We start from the raw sequence: 12,975 nt of genomic DNA, 5'->3' as shown, positions 1-12,975 counted from the left end.
ACTGTATACAAAAACAGCCTATATACGTCCCACTGCCGGGCACAGGCCTTCCCTCAATCAACCGGAGGGGGTATGGAGCATACTCCACCACGCTGCTCCAATGCGGGTTGGTGGAGACTGTATCATTTATAAAGGAATATTAGTATGGATGAATGTGGCAGCACACGTTTTCTCCATCAGTCGCCTGACGGTCGCCTTCCCAAGTCGCGTCATTGAGCTCGATCAGGACTTTGCTAATAAATAATTCAGTTATTCAGTCGAATGCGATCCGTATTCCAATTTGGTTTCTCTTCAATCGATTTAATGTGTCTGTCGGTAGACAGGCACAGGCGTACGAAAGTGTCAGTTGTGGATCCTTTGTAAGATATTACCCGACCTTTAGGGGAATTTGTCCATACCGCAGAATAAGGAATAATGTATAGAACTGCAACTCTCCGCTCCCCACCAGCAGCTGAGCTAGGTTTACCTCACCCCCGTCGGTTTTACTTTAATCTTGAATTGTATAGGCATCAGGTCCCACACACACAGATACGCGTATACGATAACGTCAATGTGTAGTGTCTCTGTAAAAGGTGTTTTGTATGAAGTGTCCGGGGTGTGTCCATGCTCAATTTCTAAATTTACAAATAGATAACTAAGTAGATAATGATGATGAAGTTTATATTTGATTGTTTACATAACCGTGTCTTGCACTCTAGAATAAACAATTCTATTTTAAGGTTTTCAAATAAGACACAAGGTAACAAATAATTTATTATATAACATTTATTTCTTATTCACAATATGAAGCAGCGACCGCGAAGGCAGAATGCACAGCATCTGAAATGTACAAAGTTCTAGTGAGCAAAATGTATATATTGGATTATTTTAGCAAGTTCACAAGAAACGCACACGAATAAAAGAAGTCATGAAATTCAACAATGCAACACATTATGTACACTCAATGTATAAAGTACAAGTCTTCACTAAAATCGATCAATCTGCCTCTACCCATATCCAAGTCTTAAACAAACGGATAGAATGCAACAAGGGTATAATACAAAGAGCAACTCATTCAGACAATAAGTCGGGATAACAATGGGCGTCTTCCTCGCTGAGCGCTGATCGTTGGCAACAAAGGAGTCAACAAAGCTGGCTGTGATATGTCTGGCAGGATCCACATCACTACCACTTTGTTGGCTCCCCGCTGCCCGCGCCGCCGACGACGCCGCACAGCAGTCGCCGCCCTGCGCCCGCTGTCGACTGTCGCACGCTTACCGCTCATCAAAGCTGGCTGTGATATGGCTGAAAGACGCACATGACAGCCACTTTGTGAGGGACAAGTATGGAATCCTCAATTAAACGTCTTCTGTCGCTCGTCGTGAAGTCGTACAGCCCAACTCGTCAAAAATGGCTGTGATATGAATGACTACACGACACAACCATTTTTACGAATGGGCCACAGACTTGGCCTCCGGTCTCCAGTGGTGGTTGTTGCAGGGGTCTCCGTAAACCGACCACATCAAAGTGGCTGTGATATGAAGACAATCAGACATTTCACTGCCGCTTTGACAGGCTAGGCCCGAGAAACATCGTGTGGATCCTTGAGGCGTGTGCGGTGGAACGAGGTAGTATTGTACAAATGAGGCCGTGCTCATCAAAGCTGGCTGTGATAGCTGCGTTGTGATCTATAACGAACCGACTTTGATGGCAGGGCCACATTGAGTTTGGCTGCAAATACACAAATACAAAATAGCACACGCAAAGAGCATCGACAAATGTCACAGAAAACAAAACACTTACGAATACATAACAAGGACGAACGCAATATACAGAGTGTCCAGTAATTACTCGTAATACACAATATGACAAGTAACATAATTTATCAGTGGGTAGTCTTAGGGAATTAAAATTAAAATAACCCTTTTTTTTGTTTTTTAGCAGCAGTGGTATTTAGGAAAGAAAAATACATATACATTCTTATCTCTTTAAATAATTCCACATTTTATGATCTGAATTTGATTTTGTGCAACTTATACATCATATGGAAGAATCACTATAAATTGATGTTTATTTTCTCGGTGAAAAGATTTTGTCTGCAACTGAATACATAGGTGTCCTCTTTATGAAACCTTGGAGATTTCCATCATCGCATTGTGGTCCTAAGTACTGGACACCTGTATAGTAATATGATACATTGTGCATAGGGTGCTGGGTATAGTGCTCAACTTGAACTTACAAATTTTAAATAGGTAGTACAATACAAGTACCAACACACCGGAATTGTGGGTAAGTAATAACTCGATTTATCCTTATTCAAATACCTACATTAAATAACCACTTAAGATTACGATGACACGACCATAGTTCAAGAGTTCAATAGATGCACACCGGTAGGTATGCTTATATTTGCTTGTCGGAGAACGCTTTGAAAATAACAAGAATATTTCTTTATTATCTTGTTATCAGAATAAAAATATGAATATTATTTTATAATTCCTATAAGCAGGTAAGCCTTCGAGTAATGCGATCTACGTGAACAAATAAAAATACAAAGTGCTTTTTACTTGAGTAAAATATCCTAGAAAGTTAGATAGTTAATAGCAACTAATTAGAGGATTAAACTTCTTGTTCTTGTAAAAAAATATACGATACCTATAAAATAGAAAGCAAGCTGAACAGTGAAAGCTTTTAAAAAAGGCGTTTCATATTTCTTGGTAAATAAAATAAAGTGACTTTAAAGGAAACAAGTTGGTTCGCGTGTAATTTTCCATACAACGTAATAACTGCGCTGCTCGTTACGTGTGTGTCGTAATACCGGTGAATGAAGTCAACACAAAGGCTAGTAATGAACATGTACACTTCATTCATAAACGCATTTAATACCTTCTAGTAATGTATGCAGCGACCGCGGCGCATAAGCCTCAAATTGTCGGGTAGCGTAATGTCGGAGTAACTCCTACACGTCTGCGCCCCGCACCCCCTATCAGACCTTCTAGGGGTGCCGCATGTACTATTCCATAATAGTCATCATCTCCCTTGCGTTATCCCGAAGATTTGACAGGTCCGGTTTTTATCAAAAGCGACTTGAAAAAAACTAATGAAGCTATTTTAAATGTATTTAAGTTTGATTGTTCTGTACTTTAAAAAAGGAGATACGCAAACAGGTTACACTATCGCTGGTTTGATTTTCCTTCTGAATCGTCTGAATGTGGACTACGTGAATTGAATACGTCCGAATGCAAAAGTTGCTAATAAGTTTTAAATACGGCCAAAACAATACTATATTTTCCTATAATTTTTAGTTCACTGTATTTTGGGATAATATCATTCTCAGATACTTACATATTTATATTTTTAATCTTTAAAAGGTAGTAGCCCTACCCCCGCCACCCCCCTCCCGCATGCACTCATTACAATAAATTACAAGGTAAACACTTGTGTGTAATGGCAGGAACCATTTCTTTACGACTCCAATCCGCAAATTAAGAAAATTGCGGTCGGTTATGCCAACATATGATATGGTAATTAATGTGAGTCTGAACTATTTGTTGGTTGCTTGCGTTCCCATCATTATTTTTTCTGTCAAGTAAGACCTATGTAGGGGGACACGGGAGTGCCCCCGCCAAGATGAGCAAAGCGAAGCGCCAGGGCATGGCATTACCTACCTTTCCTCAAAACGTTTCGTCGATAGTAAAAGTATTTACTTATTTACTACATTACAAGTACGCTTCAATTATAGTAATATTATTGTTAGCAAGCAAGTACCTAATTGCTTAATTTGATTTGCAATCGTGTGCATAATTAAGTTAGAAGTAAGAAGAGAAGATTTTCGGCTTTCGTTTAGTTAAAGGTAAGTTTGTTCCTAATGGTTATATTTTCGTCTGCCAACTGTGGATTAAAAATCAGGCCAGACAGACGTTAGGGATCGTATTTTTTTGTACGCGAAGTCCCTACGAGAGAGTAGATAGGTACGCCGGCAGAAACCTTTTTTTAAGCTTCGGTAGGCCTAAGTGCGCGTACGCTCGCCGCACTGCCAGCGACCGTTACCCGGTGACATCATTCGCTTTACCCCACTCGCCTGAGAAGGAATTGATTCTTTCGCCGTGTATTTTAATTAATCAAAAGTGTTTCACAACTAAAATTGATTGCTGATCCACTCAAGGTACAGTGTCGAAACAAAATAATAGTCAGCATTATAATTATCACTGTTACAAACAGACATAAAACAAAATGACAGTAAGATTTTCGTTTCATTTATTCAACGTAATGTTTTCAATACATAATGTACTTACCTATCATGCATGCATTGCATGCATTTTCGTTTTAGATTTAGAATTTTGAAATTGCTGTTTAGGAATAAGGCCGCCTATTGTGCTTACTATTATTCGTATGTATATGTCCTGTGTATATGTTTCAAGCAATAAAGAGTTATTGATTGATTGATAGAATTTTACTTATACTCGAATAGAGTTCACTGCTAACACTAAGCACGTTAAAAATTGGAAAACTGGTTAATAGTTATCATTTCCATTCAGTGATCCTCTTCAAAAAACATTCAGTTGTAAAATCCAATCGTATCCAGATGAGACTATGCTACGGGCGACGAATGCGAGAGGCGCCACCGTTGCAAAACATAATTATCTCGTAGAGAAGCTTATTTCCAACTGCAGCTTATTTGTTATTAGTCTTATTTTCAATTAGTAGCGAGAAGTTTATTGAAAAATAACAAGAATGAGCAGGTAACAGCCTCTAAGTATTTTTTAAAATAGTTCTCGCCTCGCACTGTAACTAAGGCCAGCTTTCTTTTTTTTGACGTGACTTATTGTAGTTTTCTTGCAGATGGCATTAACTACTTGGCCGGACAAATGGGGAATGCTGAAGGTTCTTAAACAATTAAGACAACAGGTCTGAGGGTGCCCAGTTGGGCGCGAACCTCGGCTGAGGGCGTCGTCTGAGAGGAAGAATATTTTAAAGAATTAATCGACCCTAGTGGGTCGATAGCGATAAGCGCTGATTGAGGGATAGGGCCAGCAATGGCGCACAATATAAGTATTATTAGGTAAACTATTACCACTATCTCTATTAGTGCAAAGTGCAAAAGTTAACGAAAACTGCGATAAGTAGTAAGTATGTCCAAAATAACAGACGTAGGCACCTACCTATCTTCGATCAAATGCAACTAAGTAATTAACTACTTTTAACCGAAATATCTAAAATCTGATGTTTTAAAAAGAAGTGGAGCTGTTTACTATTTACAAATCAGTTTTACATCGGAAAAGATATCGGCCTGCGTGGTCCAGTAGTTGAGCGTTGGGCTCACGAATCCAGTGGCCCCGGGTTCGAATCCCGGTGGGGACATATCATAAAAATCACATTGTGATCCCTAGTTTGGTTAGGACATTACAGGCTGATTACCTGATTGATGTAAGATGATCCGTGCTTCGGAAGGCACGTTAAGCCGTTGGTCCCGGTTACTATTTACTGATGTAAGCATGTACTTAGTCAGACTCAATAATAACCCTGACACCAGGGTTGACGAGGTTGGTATTCCATCCCAAAACCCACACGACAAGAAGAAGACCGAAAAGAAAATTATATGCACTGAGTATGTCCTACTCGCGAAATATTTTAATATTACAACTGGGGAAATATGTAACCATTAAACGAATTCCTTGCCGCACAGGTGCCACGAATAGAACTGAAACTTAATATTTCATAAACTTCTTAAAAGATGTAAGTAATTGTGGAATATTTAAGCTGCTCAACCGAAAGCTGCTGTTTGCAGGAATGCGAAGAATTAGCCTTGATGTTCCGAGATATTAAGTAGGGATAACAAATAGATTGTACAATGATGCTAATTCCTGTAAACACCATCTAATTTTATTTTACGTTATATCTGTCATTTTATTATCCGCCGAAAAGGAAAGGGACGGGTAATCGACAAGCATAAAATTTATGGAACACACAAATCTAAAACAACCGTCTAAAAATTTTACATTGGCCAATAACCCGACAGAATTATGTTGACAGCACACGTCAAACGGTTTGCACACCAGCGAGATACCTTTTTGATTCGCCCGGGTTATTCATTGATTTACTTATTCTTCCTAAAATTAAAAACTGTCAATTATCCGTCCCTTTCCTTTTCGGCGGATAAGAAAATGACAGGTATAACTTAAAGTAAAATTAGGAGATGTCTGCAGGAATCGGGGCCAATATGTACTTTATGTTTGGTGTGTGTCGGGGTCTCGACATTCTGAGGAGAGCTAAAACAGGGGGGTTAAAAAGGCCACATCACAGCAATTCATCTAAAAAAGCAATATTGCAATTTGACATTTACGCATATAAATGTAAGTGCGCAATGCAAACAAATGTCAAATAGCAATGTTGCTTTGTTGCAGTTCAGTTTTTGCACCACTCACCGAACGCTACCACGTGCTGTTAAGGTGCATGTGTAGTAGGTAATAACTGTCAGTAAGCAGCGAAGGAACTTCCCACCACTGTTCGATATTCCCACAAGTCAAACTAACCCAGAACAACGCTCCACTGCTCTAAGCAACATCCCGCGTTCCTCTAATAGCGAAGTATGCCACAAGATTACTTAGCTTCTCAGAAGTCTCACCGTTGCAGTTGCACCGAATCGAATTAGGCTGATAATAATGGTTATAAATTAAGTTACTAGCCAGTTCATCTGGCTACAATCTCAATTAAGAAAATTAATAACATATCTTATATGTTACCATGCGGCACAATTAAAAGACATCCTTCAAAACGCGTGTTTGTGGTTGGGATTGGAGTAGTCGTCGAGACAATTAATTAGGTACATCAGTTTACAAACGCGGTTGCAAATTCAATACGAATGTATAATCCCGCACAGCTAAATCTGGATTATTGCATTGCAATTAACCGCAAATTAGATTTATCACGATAATGATATTTAGTTATAGACGGCGATATGGCTCACGACTTATCACGTCGGTCTAACAGAAAGCTCGGTCAGGTGTGGGTACTTAGTTCATTTTACGATGGACGACCCTCTACCCTAATTAGGACATAGTCGAGCTTATTTTATATTTATCACTGTCTGAACTGAAAATATTTTACTGAAATGCTCTAAGTACTCGAGTGTGTCTGGGTTCACAGGTTATTATGAAATAATAATTATACTGTACATATTCATTTCTTGTTTAATTATTACTGCATTCACAAATTTTGAGGAGAATTCCATGTACCTAACAAAGTTATCTAATTTCCTACGAGTAAGTTTCAATTCTCACTGCGACCCGGTTGAAGCGACTATCTACCGTATTAAATATTCAGCTTTCCTTTCAACGCTCACTTAGATTTTCTTAGTTGCCCTGTAGGCCGTTTATATTTATAGTTACCTTCATAAATATCAAATAGTGTAAACGACAGGGTCATAAAAAATGTTCACTTAGAAATAGAAGCTAGTGCCTGTAAGATGATCAAAAATCAGTCCCATTTTCCGTTTGGACTTACTTAAGATTTTTCTGAAAGTAAATTGATGCATGCTTCGGATTGCACGTAAAGCAAGTAGTCACATGAGCCACTTCTAGGGTCTTTAGCCCTGATACCGAGGCTGATGAAGTCGGTTATTGATCTCACACGAGAGAAGAAATCTTTTCATAAAGTCATAAGTTTTAAAAAACATAAGTGTACCTATATAATGTCAAACATAAAAAAATGGTTTTCCTAAATATTTTTACTTATTTTTAATTACGTGCCTAGGCCATAAAAAGAAGTTAGTTCTAGCTTCGTTAGTATACTTAGTATCTATACAACAGTTTGTATATACCTATGTATTAAATGGAAAATAAAAAACACAAAATAAAATAATTGAGTTCAATGCACGGTAATCAGTCGGAATGAATGGATGCAGAATGAAGCAATAGACGCGCGCGCGGCATCAGTGTGATGATCGACGACCGAACAAGGTCAATGCCAGTGTCAGACGCCTGCAGATGAATGGACTGCCATGACTACTACGGAGCCACTACACAACACATTCGGCTGGTAACACGACTACAAGTGCGAAGTCGGCAGAACAGAAACCTTTAGCTTATTTTTTAAACATGCGGTCACGTTTCGATCACGTTCCAATCCAATTTAAAAGTTACAAATGCCAAGCGTGAGGAAATATGAGTATTAAATCCTCAAAGGAAAATGAATACTATTGTCGCGTGTTTCAATAAACTACTTACAGTAGGTATACAAAGTTAAGTGTGGCATTGTGACAATGTTTTTCTTTCAGGACTCTAGATTTCTTGTGAAAATTTGTTGTGATACTCGATACGCTTTGTGTAACAATGTGAGAAGCTGAAAGCTAAGATAAAAGCAAAATAGGAGGGTTCAATATGTGATATCCCTTGTCATTCCAGAGTCCACCCTTTCAATAGACTGTGCCGGTGCCTTGACACAACTAATCCTTTACTGCCCCGGCCACAATGTATGGAATATACGTTCGCATTGTGTTAGTACTTAGGTAATCGGCTTACATCGGAAATACCTATAGAGGAGACGACGATCGTATCACTAAGCTTCCATTATTCAATATTGCAACGGAAGCTAATATTACTTTGCTGAAATTACTTTTTAAACTGACACATTTTTTGTATGTTTTACTGTAGTTGCAAATAGCTTTGACGACGTGGCGCTGCAGTAATGGGCGGCGCCGAGACCTCTTACCCGGCAACTGAGATGACACTCACCTCACTTTATTTTCTACGAAACGAAGTGCATTTATCCGACAAAGTAACCGTTTCAACGGAGAATAAACCCGTGCTACTAGCATATTTAATTTGTCAGTTGGGAAGCAACATAACAAATCCGTAATTTGATTTTTAAATATAATCATCAATAAAAAAAATAAAATTTGAGTAACAATTGTAAAGTTTCAAAAATATATTTAATTTTTCTTGCCAACTTCGTATTTATTGCAAATATTAGAATCCTGCAACGCATTTCAAGTAGGTACACTGAACGTAGTTTTTGGATAATTTCGCCGTGTTACATAAAGATGCCATGTCAACTTATAAAATAAGTATTTACATAAATAAGTAGGTAGGTACATGATTAAACAGAAAATAGAAACTTAAAAACTAAGCATAAAATACAATCAAGATAATATTTTTTATTAACTGTTGATTTAGAATTCAAATAATTTTAGGTGTAACTTTAGTGTTCTAGAAAGTGCAAATTCGTTTTGCAACATAATCCTACCTTAAGCGGGAGGTTCCATACACCCTGGCAGGCTGAGCCTTCAAATACCCCGCTGCATTCAAAAGAAACTGCTTATAATAATATAACGTAAGCGTATGTTACATAAGTGCCGACCTACTTTAATATATTAATTTTGAACCAAAACAAACTGAAAATATATCGGGGTGCCAATGTTATATTTTAAAGATTAAAACAGAATACGGACTTTATACATTTTCCAAGTTCTAAGTATTACGGGGAAAACCAGGAAAGCTATTCTTGGAAATACGTAGAATATGAAATAGGGCTATATTTTCCTTAAAATCAATAAGTCGCCATGTAAGCGATAGATACTCAAGTGAATTATTCAACCTGCAGTTTTCACTTTATAATATGATGTAAAAAATACGAATATTATATCAAGCAAGTACTTATACATAAAATGTCTACATGCTTTTACAATACACAAGATACTTTATACAAACGGGTAATTGTTGATGACGTTTTAATACAATGAACAGTTGACCCCGGGTCAACTTTTAGGACTGACAAGTATTTTCATACTATGCATTACGCCTTCAGACTCGTGTAAACCTTTAGATATCTCGCACTATTTGCGGATTGCATCCTGGTATGAATCGCGCAGTAGTCGTTTTGAATAGGTTGATTTAGATCTTTACGATCTCTGAACTCTGCAGAGTTAAGAAAATTTGCGTTATTTAACATTTCTGTCGTGTGGAGCCGTGGTGGCCTTGTTAGAAGAATGCTCGACTCTCATTGTGATGTCACAGATTCAAATCTAACAAGGGCTGATTTTCGAACTTGTTTCAGAATTCATGTTTGGATCTTAAGCGATTATCATGCGCTCAGCGGTAAAGGAAAAATGTGTTTTCGGAGGCATGTGACCTTTAATTGGGCTGGATTTCTCTTTGGATTGGAAGGTCAGAAAGCAGTCGCTTCTGTCAAAAACGGACTTATCAAATCTTCAGGTTAGGTATGCAAACCATGTGAAAAACGGGATAACGCTAGGAAGGTCATGATTATTGAACATTTCCGTTCTGCGTATGTTTATTATGTTGAATTGGTCACTAGACTCAGTACGGGGATTGCTGTTTTTTTATTGAATACCTAGTTACATTACGTAGGTAGTTTTACATGGTTTTCCAGATTTGCGCACAGTTGCTGACATTGTGACTCCGAAATAGATAATTATAAGAATGAGTATAGATAATAGGTATATTGTATTTTCATTTATTATGTCTATAATCTTCCCTCGATTCAATCGCCCTATCCAAAAATAACTTATACGATTTACACCTCGAAACGTCTGAAGATCCGATATGCATTCTACGTATTAAAAGTACAATAATTATAAATTCTACAAAAATATAATAAAGACATAGAAAAATACAATAAATCGTACAGAAATATAATAATATCGTAGTTGGTCTGCGGGCGCGGCCTGTCGGTGTCTTGTCGTCGCCAGTTGAAATATGCTCGATCCACATGAAAGACAAGGTAGTGAGAATTTGTGATGTCCAGGACATCTCACTACCCATGTCTTTCACGCGGTAAAGAGCATCGTCGATGCTGCCTCCAAGATATATAGTTAAATACATGCAAAGATACAACCTTAGGACCGTATCTCACTAGGACACCACGGCTACACCACCAGCGGGAAATTATTCGGGATTCAAACTGCTTGCACCACCAGGTGATGTACCCTTTATACAACTGCATACATTTTGTTGGTGGCGAAACCGTGGTGTCAACATGATGCCCTAGTGAGACAGGGCCCTTAAAGTACGCCCTACCCTAATAAAAACCTACCTATTAGTGCCGCTTCTGGCTAACACTTCTTAAATTTAATTCACGAAGCCTTTCATAAAGATGTGTTTGTCAGAAGCGGCAGCTCTACATAATTCTCAATTTTAACATATTCTAATAATTATGTAAGTACTAAAATTAAACACAAAAAGACATAATTGTTCATTATTTCGTACCCTCATTTCCACGAGGATTCTAATATTTTAATTACGAGTTGGGTCGAAAATGAATAATAGACAAAAAGAGAAATAATAAAGACAAAGGGTTAAAGCCTGACCTTTGTAACTGATGTTAACAGAGAAATGTAGGTACGAGTAAGTTACTTTGACGAAAAAGGTGTATAGGTAGGATACAGTCAGAAAGTGGCTCTTAGCTTTTTCTCTTGAATTTACGGGACCCTGGTTCGGGGAGGTCGGACCCTTACTTATCTAAATTAGACACAGTATAACAATATCGAACTCCAGTCGCCTTATTTGTCGTTGCAAATATGCAATGAATTTGAGTATTATTTTATTTTTATTGGATACTGCTTGGCGTCTTCTTCTTATATCGTGTGGGTTGTGAGGTGGAGTACCAACCTCATCAACCCTGGTGTCAGGGTTATTATTAAGCCGCCTAATGCCCCTGACATGACTCAGGTAACGACTACTTACTTACATCAGTAAGTAGAAACCGGGACCAACGGCTTAACGCTCAACCACTGGACCACGGAGGCCGTCTTGGAGGCGTGCTTGGAGTAAAGAGCGCGAACAAAAAGGTGGACAGGACACATACCTATTTATTGGATAGATATCCTCAACCACCCTATTCCGTGTCCTCAGCGAACACCAAGTCAGTAACATATCGCGTGAGGTATTAGTAAAAATATCGTAATATCGTAAGATTTTCTTAGCTTACGAGTAGCTTAGTTCTGGCGAAAAAAGTTTCTATGCGTTTAAATGAGCTATGCGTACGAAGAACGTGATCACGTGAACTAAGGATTCGCGTATATCATAACGAGTAGGGAAAAGTAACTCCTCTGGTAAATCACCTTATTTTATTATTTCTACTAAGACCCACAATGCAAATCGTTGTCATGATTAATAAAAAAGAATTCCTGATATCGTCAATTTTCTAAGGATACTCGTAAAATTGCGCACATAAAAGAATTCGTGTTATGTCAAACAAATTAAATTTAGAATTGCAGAATTGCTTTTTAGAGGCTTTTTCAACTATCGATATAAATATTTTGTTTTAAACATCACAACTTATTAAAATAAGGTTGTGGTAGGCTTGTTAATATACTATGAACAAACATAATCATCTAAATAAAACAGTTAACCAAAATACCTCGCATTGGCTTACATGAAAAAGCTTTTCAAGGCAAACTTCGAGAGAATGATTTATAACCGAAATATCCCATTGGTTTCAAAACCACAATTATTTTTTTGTTAAATCAGAAATGAAAACCGTAATGACGTAATTTACCTACGTACATATATTAATTCATGTAATAGTTTGTCTCGTTAGAACGGTTACTAAGGTGTGGTACCATCGCATGAAAAATGACATATCACTTATTTTTGACGCCAAAGTTTAGAAGAATAAGGAAAGAATCGGTATAGAGAGAAATCTAATAAAAAGAGGTTACTTAAGGGCTGGTTAGGTAGTGAACAATCGGGACCCTTAATTTAAGTGACCATAGGAACATAGGTGACCGTAAGAACATAGGTAAATTTAAGGGATTGTTGGTGAAAACGGGCATAGGTAAGTACCCCATCCAAAGTGTCAGTCTTTAAATGCATTTTTTTCTATTCGCAATCACAAGAAATCGTGGTATTTTAGTAATAAGTACCTACATATTAATTGATTTAGAAATCTGTATTTTTATTAATTTCCTTCAGCAATTATCGCATTGCTGAATACAAATGTTAATTCTCATGTTTATCAATTATTAGCTAGAGCAAC

At 37.7% G+C, this 12,975-nt stretch overlaps 1 long non-coding RNA gene across 2 annotated transcripts in view; it reads right to left on the bottom strand.

The window, feature by feature from the left end:
* Positions 1–747: 747 nt before the first annotated feature.
* The window catches only part of LOC126380539 (uncharacterized), a 37,699-nt gene continuing 25,471 nt past the window's right edge, over positions 748–12,975 (bottom strand). For both annotated transcript variants that reach the window (XR_007568485.1, XR_007568484.1), the window contains one exon: positions 748–819. This is a non-coding gene — a long non-coding RNA (uncharacterized LOC126380539). The remainder of the gene's footprint in view (positions 820–12,975) is intronic.

The sequence above is a fragment of the Pectinophora gossypiella genome, chromosome Z (genome assembly GCF_024362695.1).
Source record: "Pectinophora gossypiella chromosome Z, ilPecGoss1.1, whole genome shotgun sequence".
NCBI classification, from domain to species: Eukaryota; Metazoa; Arthropoda; class Insecta; order Lepidoptera; family Gelechiidae; genus Pectinophora; species Pectinophora gossypiella.
Note: the sequence above shows the minus strand (reverse complement) of the source record. Positions and strands in the feature narration are given on the sequence as shown.